Raw genomic sequence first — 12,985 nt, 5'->3', positions numbered from 1 at the left:
CTAACTAAATTTAATAGTGGAATCAATTCAATAGATGAATTTGTATGATATATAGCTAAGCGTCTGTTCCGATAACTAAATTTACTCAAATTGACGATTAAAATCTCAATACCGTAAAATTTTATTAAGATATTTGTCACATGACTCACATGTATGTATATAGTCATATAATTTTGGCAATAGTAATATTTGGTTTGATTTTTGTAGACGAGAACAATACAATATTGCAAACGAAGGTACCTGGTTCCATCTTAGAGATTTTAGGTGTCAATCCCTCACGAAGCGCTTATGACTTTTGTTGCCGAAAAAGCATTCGTAAGGTCTAAATTTTTTGAAGAAAACAGGTAGAACCGCATTGAGAAGAGTATGATAATATTTTATGTTTATAGAATGTATAAAATTTCATTATAATCTCGTGAAATCATGAGAGTGTTATGTACAAATATTTCTCTTCAACAAAACAGCAAGGCTGATGGTAAATAAAACTTTATGAAAATCATTTCTGAATTGCTCGTCCAGTTTGTGACAAATCATGCTTCTTTTATTAATGGGGCGCCGTTTTTATGCGTTTTATTGATCTTCGCTGTAGATTGGAAAAATATGCACCAAAATTTATAATTAACGTATCTAGCTTTTCATCACAGCTTACTGACTAGATCTTTATAACAATTTGGATTTTTTCGAGAAGTTCTAGAGAATTTTTCGACATTTTTTTCTCGAAATCGGTAGCAGATACGACAAAACCACAAAAAATCCAAAAAGTGTAGTACTGGATCAAAATTTCTATTCATATTTTTTCAAAATACCAGTGGTCCATCAAAAAAAGGTTCGCACTGTTCCAGGAAAAATATCACCCTCTACAATTGCATTCAAAATTAGCATATCACATGATCAAAACTTGTGAAGAAAAGGTGCTGTCAAAAATTAAATTATTTTAACAGCCTGTATCTCGAAAACAAAGTGTACATATTTTTCCTTGAAATGACCCAACAAATCTGTCATTTTTGTCTGTACCTCCAATTCAGGAAAATCCTGCATAAAAAAATATAAAAATATTCTCATCACACAGACGCACCATCATCATCTCTGATCTCCTCGTTTGGCAGGGTACATTTTGCCATCGAAATTATCGAACATCGAAAAGTTTTCCAGTTGTCTCCCATCGTTTTTCCCGAAGTTTTCGTGTCGTTCGTTCAAGTTGCCGGGATTCGAGAGTTTCAAGGAAAACTCATTCGATCCCGCGGCTTCATTATTTTTCGTATACCGCTTCGGAAATTCACGGTATGCATATCTGGAAAAGCGAAGAGCATCCCTGAAATCCTATTTGGCTAGATCTAAACACCTGTGATGAATGTTTAGCTGCGAAAATAAAAGCTGAAATTTGGTTTCCTTTCCTCCTTCATTGCTGTCTTCGCGAGTGCCTCATATATAAAATCCCTGGCTGTATAATCTTTGAGCTGAGCGGAAATCCTAATTGACTGTCTCTTCTTTCCAGTTTGTATTATCCTTCGCGAAATTCGATTGGTTCAATGGAGATTTCAGTGAGAATTTTTAATAGGTATTTTTCCCGTTCATGAATTGAACAGGAAGTTTATGTGAAAATCACATTGAAAATTTAAACCAGTCATTCATTATTTGCCCTAAATCCAACATATTTCTGTATATTCATATATTATAATATTGTTTCAAGCTTATTGCTGTTTTTTAAGATGGTTTTAATTATATTTCAACTTATTTTTTATTCTTAGATATCTCATGGTTAAACAGTAATTATATTATTGTTAGTGGAAATAGATTATATGTTATGCAATCAAAACTCAATTCCCTCTTTTCTTTCCATCCAATAAAGATGATTGAAATGAACTTGAATTAATCAGAAAAAAAGGACAATATACAATTATTTGTTTTTTTTTTACCAAATCCTATTGAAGAGAAAAACCACAGTGAACCATCACTGTGAATGAATATTTTAAAAGTAATTTGAAAGAAGGTATGGGTAAAGTCGCCATAATCTGCGACGCATTTGCAGAAATGCAAACTTTGTTTTCAGTGGGAAATGTGACTGCCCTCATATCTAATTCTTGTTCAGACTTTGATTTTAGATTATCTAAAATAACATTCATTAAATATTGGATGAAAACTCAATAAATGGACAATATACATACTTAGACAAAACCTTGGCAGCAGTTTATGCTGAGAAATTATTCATCTGCTCCATTCGACTTGTATTCAGATTATTGTTTATTCTGTTTTGCCAGAGAAAACGCGGAACTTGAAGAAATTAAATTTTCTCATCAATCAAGGAAGATAAGCTCTCCCGAGAAATTCCAACTGAAGATGTTTCCATAATATATTCATTCTAGGAAAATGTCGAGGTTTATTTTGGTATTAATTTCAGCGGAATTGCAGAATGAGCTGCTAGATTTCCGTCTAACAAGAGATACGGAATAACAGAGCCAATTTTATAGTATTATACACCTAATAGAGTTCGAATCCATTCCCTCCGTTGGTTTGAAGTTTCAACGTTTCGTTTTTTTTTCCGTCGATAAAAAATGTGAGGAGAGAATCGAAATAGTGAGTGAACAAATCAACTAGATATTTGTATGATACAATTATACAAATACAATTATATCACTGATTCAACTGAATTTTTTTTTTCTGATTTCAAATTAATTTTATTGAAACATTCAGTATTGAAAATGATAAAATTAAAACAATTCTTTTCTACGATAAAAAGTTATCAATCAACAAGAAACTACTCCAGAACTCTAAAATGCGTAAATTTTAGGATTATTATTTCAACATTTTTTATTGTACATGTATTGGAAATGTACGACTAGACTGGGTTTTGTCTTATAGCCAAGAAAGTTCAGCAGATCATGCAGCAAAAATTATACTTACTTCTCTATACACAATATTATTGGCCGTCAACTCCTGATTCGACCCCTATTTTCAATTCACAAAATTAAAAGCACTTATAAATTACAGGCATTCCATAACAAATTCTACTGAATAAATATGACTGTTATAAGAAATTTGATTGTTCGATTAAATAAGTGCTGAGATTTCAATGGTTTACACTCAAACAATATTATTTTCAAGGAATTTATTATCAAATTAGGTACTCTAATAGCCAAATAAACATTTTTGATGAACGATTTCCTCTTTTTAATCTATCCAGTAAATTTCCGTTTTTGGCATCTTGCTAAAGAGAATTTATTTATATTTATTTAAAAAATCATATGTTGATCTACTTATTATTTTTGGAACTTGCCAAATAACATTTTAATTCGCTGTTCAACTCGAAGAAAAAATATATTTTCGTTTTATGTTTTCCACATGGTTGAGCATCAAGAAAATTCCACCGAATGAAAATCGTTAAATACTATGATATATATTTCCGGATTAAATAACGAAAAATTACAAACATATTAACGAAATGATATTACACAGGGTGGTCTAGATATTAGGGCGATAACTTTGGAATCGGATAGAAAAATTTTTTTCATGGAAAAAAATTCCTATGAACAAACAAGCTTCGTTTTCGATATGTATATATTGAAGTTTGAAAAAAAAAACAGTTTTTCATTTATAACCCTAGTATTATTACATTAACTGTAATAAGTAAGAATTGAAGTATTGATAACGTAATGTTTTGAACTAGGAAAGTGTCTCGTGACAAACTCATCCAGTGGCGTAGATATAGGGATGCGATGATCCTTTTCTTATCGAAAATCTACACCACTGTTATTTTTTTTTAAAGAATTGTGTAATTTTTTGAAACAATAGCGCTTCATTAAAAAAAACTCTTGAAAAATTCCTTGAATTATTTTCATAGAATGTATCATTTTCGAGATAATCGAGTACAAAACAAATGCCATCCACAAAAATCTACAAAAATTAATTTTTCAAATTTTCTTTTAGTGATAAATGAAAGCTCAATTGAATGCTATCTGAAAGCGATATAATAATCTACGCCAATTTCTTTACATTCATATATCAGTAATGGGAAAATTTGAAAAATTAATTATACCTACAGGATTAGAACTATTTACAGGGGCCCTACAGGGATATCGAAAACCGTTAGAGGTACATGGTGCTTAAATAACAAAAAAGTTGCGTTATTTAGGAATGAGTGCGGGTGTTAACAGATCCGAAATATCCCCATTGGTTACCGCGATATCTCGAAAAAACTGAAAATCGGGATTTTCTCATTTGTTTTTGGAGATAACTTCACGAAATTTGGTGTATAGCAATATCCAATATAGAGATACTAATGGTGTCGTCAGATTTTTTCTATTTTCCATTGTTTCAGAGACGCGATCAACTTTTTTTCTTATGGAGTATTGGTTCTTCTTATGAGGTGATAAAGAAAAAATTACAAATTCAACAATGTATCACACTCTACAAAAAATTGAGTCTAGGTACGCAAATTTGAAGGGATCATCGCTTGACAGGCGAATTGTTCTAAACCTGTATAAGTATTTGTAAGAATGTTTCTTCATAAAAAGAGCTGTTCTATCCTACTCCAAAGTTATTGCACTAAAATCTGGACCACCCTGTATAATACTCTGTTCGGCAAAGTGCGTTCAAAAGTAGTTACTGCTATCAGGTTATAATAAATAAAATATTAAATAATTATTTATTTCGTAGTCATATAATACTCGAAAGGTTGGAAATGAAAAATACGAAAACAAGAAGACGGAATGCACTCAAATAACTTGTTATTTCCACTTCGGATTCTCCAATTCCTTCCGATGGGAAAATAACTCGGTTTCAACAGCTTTAGCCAATTTTGAGGGCCGTAAACACAGTTTAATTTCGGAGGTAATTACTATTATAAACTGCAAAATCGGCATCAATCACGGAATTTAATTTGCCGTTGTTCCTTCGGCACTAGACAGAGGAAATTGAAAACCCGAACAATCATAATTGTTCGATCAAGATCGAGAATTCGATTTTCGCATTGGCAATTTTCAATGAAAATTGAAGGAACGAGGTTCGCGCAATGAAAATTGGCGGTTAGGATGGTTTTATTTCGATTTCAGTTGCTTACAGTCATAGTCATAATACAGTCATAGTCATAATTTATTATTCTCTATATAAAGATATAGGAAGACGTCATATGAATATAACAACATATAAGGTATATAACAAGTACACATTACAAATAAAATAATTACATTATAGATTTAATTAAATAGAAATCATGTAAAAATATCACTGTCTAAAAATTCCTGTACACTATAGAAAGCAGTCTTCAACAGCATCTTTTTCATCTCCAGACTGAATCGCTTTTCATCCAACCTCTTGAAGGCATTTGGAACTTTATTATAAAAAACAGGACCCCAATGGTCAATGAACTTTTGGGATGAGGTAAGTCGATGGTAAGGTATTTCTAGAGCAGATTTATTCCTTGTGTTGAAAGCATGTCTGTTCATATTTCTTGGAAACTGTTCAATATTCTGGTGAACATATTTCAAACAGGCTAGGATATACATGCTTGATATTGTAAGTATCCTCCCTGATACAAACGAACTCCTACAGCTGTCTCCGGCTTTAAGGCCGCAAAGTGTTCTAATTGCCCTCTTTTGCAGCCTAAAAACTCTAGATGCTTCCGATGTTCCTCCCCAAAAAACTATCCCATATGAGGCCAAAGAATGGAAATTAGCGAAATACGCTAACCTAGCTATCTCGTCTGAAGTGCACATTTTTATCCTACGAATCGAAAAAAGAGCCGCTGACAACTTTCGGGTTAAGACATCTATATGGGTTTTCCAACCCAACTTACTCTCCAGATGTAGTCCGAGTAACTTGATAGAGGATACTTGTTGAGTTGCATGTGAAAGCGAAACTTGTTGAGTTTTTGAATCGTTCAATTTCATCCTATTTGCCTGAAACCATTCTTTTATCCTCTCCAACACAAAATTCACCATCTCACGAATCTCTTTCGGGTTTGAACCCTTAACCAACACAGAGGTATCATCAGCATACAAGGTGATCCCATAACATTCCATACTATCTATGATATCATTGATGAAAATGAGGAATAACATCGGTCCCAGGACAGAACCCTGCGGCACTCCCTTACCAATGTCTCCGACAGCCGACCTTCGATCCTTCCACGCAACCTGTTGCCTTCTGTCAGCCAAATACGAAGATATCAGATCGAGTGATATCCCTCTAACACCATAATATTCCAGCTTCTCGAGTAAAATGTCATGATCGACGGTGTCAAAAGCCTTTGTCAAGTCGAGGCAGATCAATTCCACTATTTCATGATTATCCCAAGCAGTAGTAGTCTTCTTAATAACTTCCCATATTGCCGATATGACTGATTTTCCCTTCCTGAAACCATGTTGATGTTTCGAGAAAATGTTATTTTTATCAAAGAACCCAACCAATCTTTTCTTTATTATGATTTCAAATACTTTAGATAGAGGTGGCAATATTGATATGGGTCTATAATTTTGAGGTAGGTTTATATTTCCTCCTTTATAGATAGGAACCACTAGGGCTCTCTTCAGTTTCTTAGGGAATACTCCCTGCTCCATACATTTGTTAATAACAACTGCGAGAGGGAGGGATATTTGCTCCTTCACTTCTTTCAATATTCTCGTTGAGAAGTCGTCTACATCAGGAGTCTCTTTAGATTTGAGCTGACCTATGATGTTTTCAATTTCGCAAGCGTCAGTAGGCTGAAGAAAACATGAATCTTTGTTTTTTATCCTCACATTTCGCATATAATCATGTGCTGACCCATCGGTTGGTAGCACTCCGTTATAAACCTTTTCTCCTAAACCACAGAAATACTCGTTTAGTTCCTCAGCACAGAGTTCAGAATCAGGTGATTTTTTTTCCGCGTGTTAGTTTCTTTTCTGATTATATTCCAGATAGTTTTCTGTTTGTTTTCGGAATTTTGTATCAGTCTCGAATTTTCATGTTTATGGGCTCGAAGCAGTTCTTCATGATATCTTTTTTTGAAGATTTTATATATTTCATAATCAGTATCATTTTTGGTGGTTATTGCTTTCACTGCAAGAGCATCCAAGTGATTTTTCATTTTCCTCTGCTCTTCTGACATATGCAAATTTCTCATTTTTCTATTTCTATATTTCACTGGAAAACACTGCTCAAAATTTTTTAAGATTGCATCATATATACAGTTGAAAACTTCTTCCGCAGAACCATCCTCCAGAAAATCAGACCACTGACATTGAGAAAGCCTCTCTCTAAACTTATTGATGTTGGTTTCATTTATTTCTCTCATTTTCACTCCTTGTTTTTCTAGGTGTCTTCTGTTTTTTGAGGTAGTAAGTATTTGAGGCCTATGATCAGAGACGTGCAATTCCTCCGCTCTCACAACGAAGTCATTTGTATCGAGGTTCGTGAAAATGTTATCGATGCATGTCGAACTTATATTTGTTATACGCGAGGGTTCAGTAGTACTCAAAGTCAGACCAAAAGAGCAGAATAGTTCGATTAGATCTCTTGTTTCATTTTTACATAAAGAGAAGTCCATATTAAAATCACCCATAACATATATTTCATGTGTGTTAAAGTTTTCCGACAAGTTTAGTAGCATCATTTCCATATTTTCCATAAAAAGCTGTAAATTTCCCATTGGTGGTCGGTAACATGCCACAAAAACACACTGCAGCTTAGGGACCTGCACCGCAGATAATTCAACATGACCTTCTATTGATAACTCCACTAAGCCCGGAAGATTCTCGCAGAACAAGCTCTCATGAGCCAAAATCATTGTTCCACCGTGTCCCATATTTTCTCTGCAAAACGAAGAGGCAACGTCATAATTTTGAATTTTGAAATGTTCAACTTGAGCACTTTTGAGCCAGTGCTCTGTTAAACAGATAATATCAGCTTTAATTTCTCCTAAACGAGTATTGAGCACGTCAATTTTATTTGTTGCACTTTGTACATTCAAATTCATTAGTATTAAATTCGAGTTTTTATCAGTGTCTTGTTGCGAAAAAACTTATATCTCCTGACAACTACTCCCTTAGGCCAAATCTCTTGCTTAACCACATCCTCCAAAATCTCAAAAGCGAAACCAACCTTGAAGGATTTCTTTTTACTATGATTACTCTCGTGTTTTTTTATTTCTTCTATTATAAAATTTTTATTTTTGAATTGGTTCTCTAAAAACTTTTGAATATTTCCTTCTTTCGTGTTATTGTTTACGTTTCCTACATATAGCCATGCAAGTCGATCAGCTCCCTTGAAATCTCCTTCATCTTCTCTACTGCCTGTTATCACTTGTCTTTTTGTGGGTAGTTTATCTTCATCGTTTCTACGTATTTTCTGCCTCCTTTTATTAAAGAGATGCGTGGCACCATCTGTACCAGCTGTCATCATTGTTTCATCATTTCGATCGACATCACTCGGTGCTGCAGAATTCATCTCGACTCCTGGACTCCATGTGTTGTTCGTTTTCATTATTATCGGGTTCTTTTTGTTATCTTCAACCATACTTATTGCAGATTTCTTCTTATTTACAATTTTAGATGACTTGACAGTTATCACGGCCGGCTCCTTGGACGTATTAAGCTGCGTGGAATCGGTTTGTTTGAAATTTTTACTATCATCTAAGCAGCCTTCTAACTTCTCCAGAAGACTGATGTGCCTTTTGAGTATTTCTATCTTGTCTCTGAGTTCCAATATAAGGATATCCTTCTGATCAATTATCGCATTCAGGTATTTTGAATTGTTTACATTATCCTCTACATCCGTCATATCATCTCCATCTGAATTCTTATTTGAACTAATGTTTGTTGTTTCTTCCTTTTCATCCTCATCAACCTCTCGCATTAGTGATCGTTCATACAAAGATTCATTCAAACTTGTCAATCTCCTTTTTAGTTTTTCAATCTCCTCATCTTTACTCTCACATTCACACGATTTTCTGTTCAAAACATCACAACAAAAAATAGTGCCCCTCATGTCCACGTACGTACCATTAATTTTTAGTACACAGCTGGGGTGATATGTTGATGAGCATTTTCCACAGGTTATATAAACTTTCACTTCTTTTGTGCATTTCTTACATACAACATTAGACACAACATTACTCCTCGACGCCATTTTAAGAACCTTAATGTCATTCGGTTGGGTAGTTGAATGTCTGTTGCTTGTTCATCCTGCATGAAGTCATATAAGGTGGCAGAATTAAAATTAAACAATTTTAGAAAAAAATTTCAGTAAATATGTCATTTGTCATATGTCAGTTTTGAAATACTTTTATTTTTATGTACCTTTTTCTTTTTATTTGTGTATTTATTTTTTCATTTGAATTTAAAATCGCATTCGTTTAGTTTTTATTGCACATGTATAATTGCATTTGTATTTTTATTGGGTTATATCTATATATATTTTTTATGTCTTCGTCAATAGTTATTTAGATTAATATATTATATCCGGAAAACACAGAAAGAAACTAAAATTCGATGTTCTGATGAATAAATTTGACATTTCATGAATTGTAATTAATTGTTCGTTGATATTGTTGAGAAATCCATAAACCAATAAAATATTCAATTACGATCAATTGATTACAATTCAAGAAATGTCAAATTTAGTTATCGAAACATCGAATTTTAGTTTCTTTCTTTGAAAAAATTGAGTTGGTTTTCCCTCATTTGAAGTTCATCCTCGATAACTTTTAAAGTATCCATTTTAGATATCGGGTTCGCTTAAGCAACGCCCCCTCTTTTCATAAATAAAATTGAAATAATAAAAAATTTAGGTTCTAATTTGAAAAACTTGAGTTTTGATGAAGTTGAATTGTCCAAGTTCATTCATGTCTTCTGATAAACACCCTGTGCATGGTTGGTCCAAACCGCAAACTGTCTTATAATACTAGTTATTTGTAGAATTAAAAATAGAATTTTCTATTTCTTCCAAAAAAAAATTTTCTGCGAAAATATTCAAAAAAATGTGCTCGTCGTTTCTCAGAAAAGCTATCTAATGATGCAATAATGTACTACGTGTGCCATTCGAAATAAGGAAGTAGTAGTCTGTTTCCGGTAGAATCGGAAGCTGTAGATATCTGAAAATATTTTAGGGAGAATGATTATAATCTCCAACTGCAACATGCAAATTTTCAGCACAAAATCATAATTAGTTCTCTATGAACGCCTAAATGGCCATCGCGGTGATTCACCCTCTATATGAATGATGAATAATTCTTCCCAGCGAATAATTTTGGACTTTTTTACTGTTTTAGTTTGAATAAATTTTTGTTGTTTTCTTTCGAAAACGATAACATTTTATTTCAAATGATATTTGAGCTTTATAAGTATAGATTATTCTCATTCTATTATAATACTTAATCAATCAATTTTTTCATACTCGAAATCCATTATCATATCACGACTATGCTATGTAGTTAGAAAAAAATAATTTTTATTTCAAACAGAATAACGATATATTGGACGAAAAAATCCAATATGCTATTTAATATAATACATCTTAATACAAAAATTTGAGATACGTAGAAATCTGAACCTTTCCAAATAACATAAACTTGGATGGAATACCAGATCAGATAAAATCCAGCCATCAGTAGAAAGAAGTTATTCTTGTGAGAAATATCCCCGAGATTGTTAGATGAAACCATTCAATGCTGAGGATTTGAAGATGTTCAATGGTGGAGTGTCAGGTACTCGAGATCTTTGTCGGTAAATAGTTTTATTACCTTAGTCAAGTGTCAGGCTCATACCTAGAGTCAAGGGTGTTTTGTATTCAAGAATTTCAAAAATGCTTTTGACGAACCTGAAGTATAACCCCTCCCAAGAGGGAAGTTAACCTTCAAATGCGGTTTTGTTACATGATCGAAGTAATTTTCAGATTTCATATAATACTCTTAACAGTAATCATAGAAATAAATCGATTACCGTTTAAGAGATATAGAGGAGACTTGGAGTTCTTTGAATGAAACAACATCGATTTTGAATGGAATAGCTGGAAATAAATATAAAACTACCACTTTATTTACATATTCGGATTCAGAATCGATTGAGCTTTCAATGAAAAAATATTATGAAGCATATTTTGCAGAAAAAAAATTTCATTTTTCTTTAAAACTGGAAGTTCAAATGAAGAATGATGGGTCACTTCAACAAAATTCAGTGACCCGCGCGATTACGTGAAACACCCTGTACATTTAAATGTCGAAATCCAGAAAAATATTCCAAGCTCCAGAAACGAGTATTGAAAAAATTAAGGAAAAAATCCAAAAAATTATCCAGGAATATGAATCAAAGTGAAATACTACAAAAAAAAACTTCTCGATGAAAAAAAAAATAGAAAATAAAATTCGTCATATAGAACGCTACACATGCAACGTCAAACTCGAAGGGGTTATTTTTCTCTCGACGGTAAAACTATCATTTCAAATCCATGAACCATCAAAAACCAACCCCCGAATCCACCCCTGCCTTTTGCACCCGAGATGTAGTGCGGTGTTTAATACAGAACACCAGCTGTTCATCCGTTCAACCTAAGATTTCGACATCATCGGCCATGAATATTTATTTGATCGCGAGCCACCGAGTTGCGTGCCCAGAGCATCGAAGAGGCAATGGGATTTGAAAAGGGGGTTGGTTGAGCCGGGCGAAATGTATGAAAAATGATAATTTAATCTCCTGTGTCTTTCGCTCGAGAATAAGGTCATCAAGTATGTGCCACACGTTTCGCGACGCGGTGGAATATTCCATTCTTCGAAACAGAGTCGGAAAAGTCGAACTTCGAGGACCCAAAACAATACATTATGGGGGTGTTTATACAGTGCGGTTCAACTGAAACTTAACACCTCGATTTTCTGGCTTCAAAATGAAAATGTGGAAAATTGCTATGAACCGTTTCTGATTCGAGAGGAAACAACTTTTTCGCTCTTCGCATCCCCGTAACTGCAACCCCCTAACAGGGGTGAGTACAACCTCTTGATTTTTTATAGAGCTGATAGGTATTGCGATTTTGAAGATCTTTTTGAGTACTATCTGATCCTTTAATTTCGCTCCAAAATTTCCATCGACAACGAAAATAGTGGAACAGTGCTCAACTACTAAATACCTTTGAAATGTGTCGGATACGAATAATATTCTAGACATAAATTTCACATTGCCTCTTTCACTATTTTCGCTGTTATTTCATAATCGATGAATATTATTTAAAAACGAAATTTGATGGTCAGATACTACTCGATACGATCATCGAAAGTTATCGCAACACCCCTGCTAGGGGGTTTGAGTTACTGGAATGAAAAAAGCGGAAAAGTTGTTCCCTCTCGAATCAAAAATTGACGGGACCGAGCGATTTATCACATTTTAAAGTTGAAAAGTAGGGGTGTTAAGTTTTCGTTGGACCACCCGATATATATTCTTTTGAGAAAGAGCGAAACAATGAATTGTTAACTTTAAACAGTTAAGCATGTGTCGATAAATCTCAGTATTGGCATAGGCTGAGGAAATATATTATAACTAAAAAGAAAAGAAAAACAGAAAAGATTAATAAATGTAATAGTTTCCATTATATACCAAATTCAATGAGAACAATTGAAATTACCACAATAAATTGAAGGATAAGAAAGAATCATATCGAAATTTATAGGTCATAGAGCATTAGGAGTATTGTACGTATCAATGATGAAAATATCACGAAATTTCACGGTAAAAAAATAATCCGACAATTCACCTTTCCAGATCAATTCAACCCCACAAACTAATGATTTTTCAGCATAACAAGCCAGATCATGAACAGAATTCAATAGACAATCTATCAACATATAACCTGATAAAAATCCTCTTTCACTGACTTGTTCTCGGGGAGAAGGATCGCCATCAATGTCAAAAAAAAAATCACTCCTGTCCGTAGAAACCCCTTCAATATTCAAGTAAATAATACCAAATCTGCTCAGAAATCTGGAGGGTTTCTTCAACCAGGACCGATTCTCCCAGCGATTATTGGT

At 33.5% G+C, this 12,985-nt stretch overlaps 1 protein-coding gene across 12 annotated transcripts in view; it reads right to left on the bottom strand.

Moving 5' to 3' along the window:
• Positions 1-12,985, bottom strand: part of LOC123677093 (fat-like cadherin-related tumor suppressor homolog) — a 439,236-nt gene that overhangs the window by 296,397 nt on the left and 129,854 nt on the right. The window lies entirely within an intron of this gene.

Source organism: Harmonia axyridis, chromosome 3 (assembly GCF_914767665.1).
Source record: "Harmonia axyridis chromosome 3, icHarAxyr1.1, whole genome shotgun sequence".
NCBI lineage: Eukaryota > Metazoa > Arthropoda > Insecta > Coleoptera > Coccinellidae > Harmonia > Harmonia axyridis.
The sequence above is the reverse complement of the archived record's forward strand: the minus strand, read 5'-3'. Positions and strand labels throughout refer to the sequence as shown.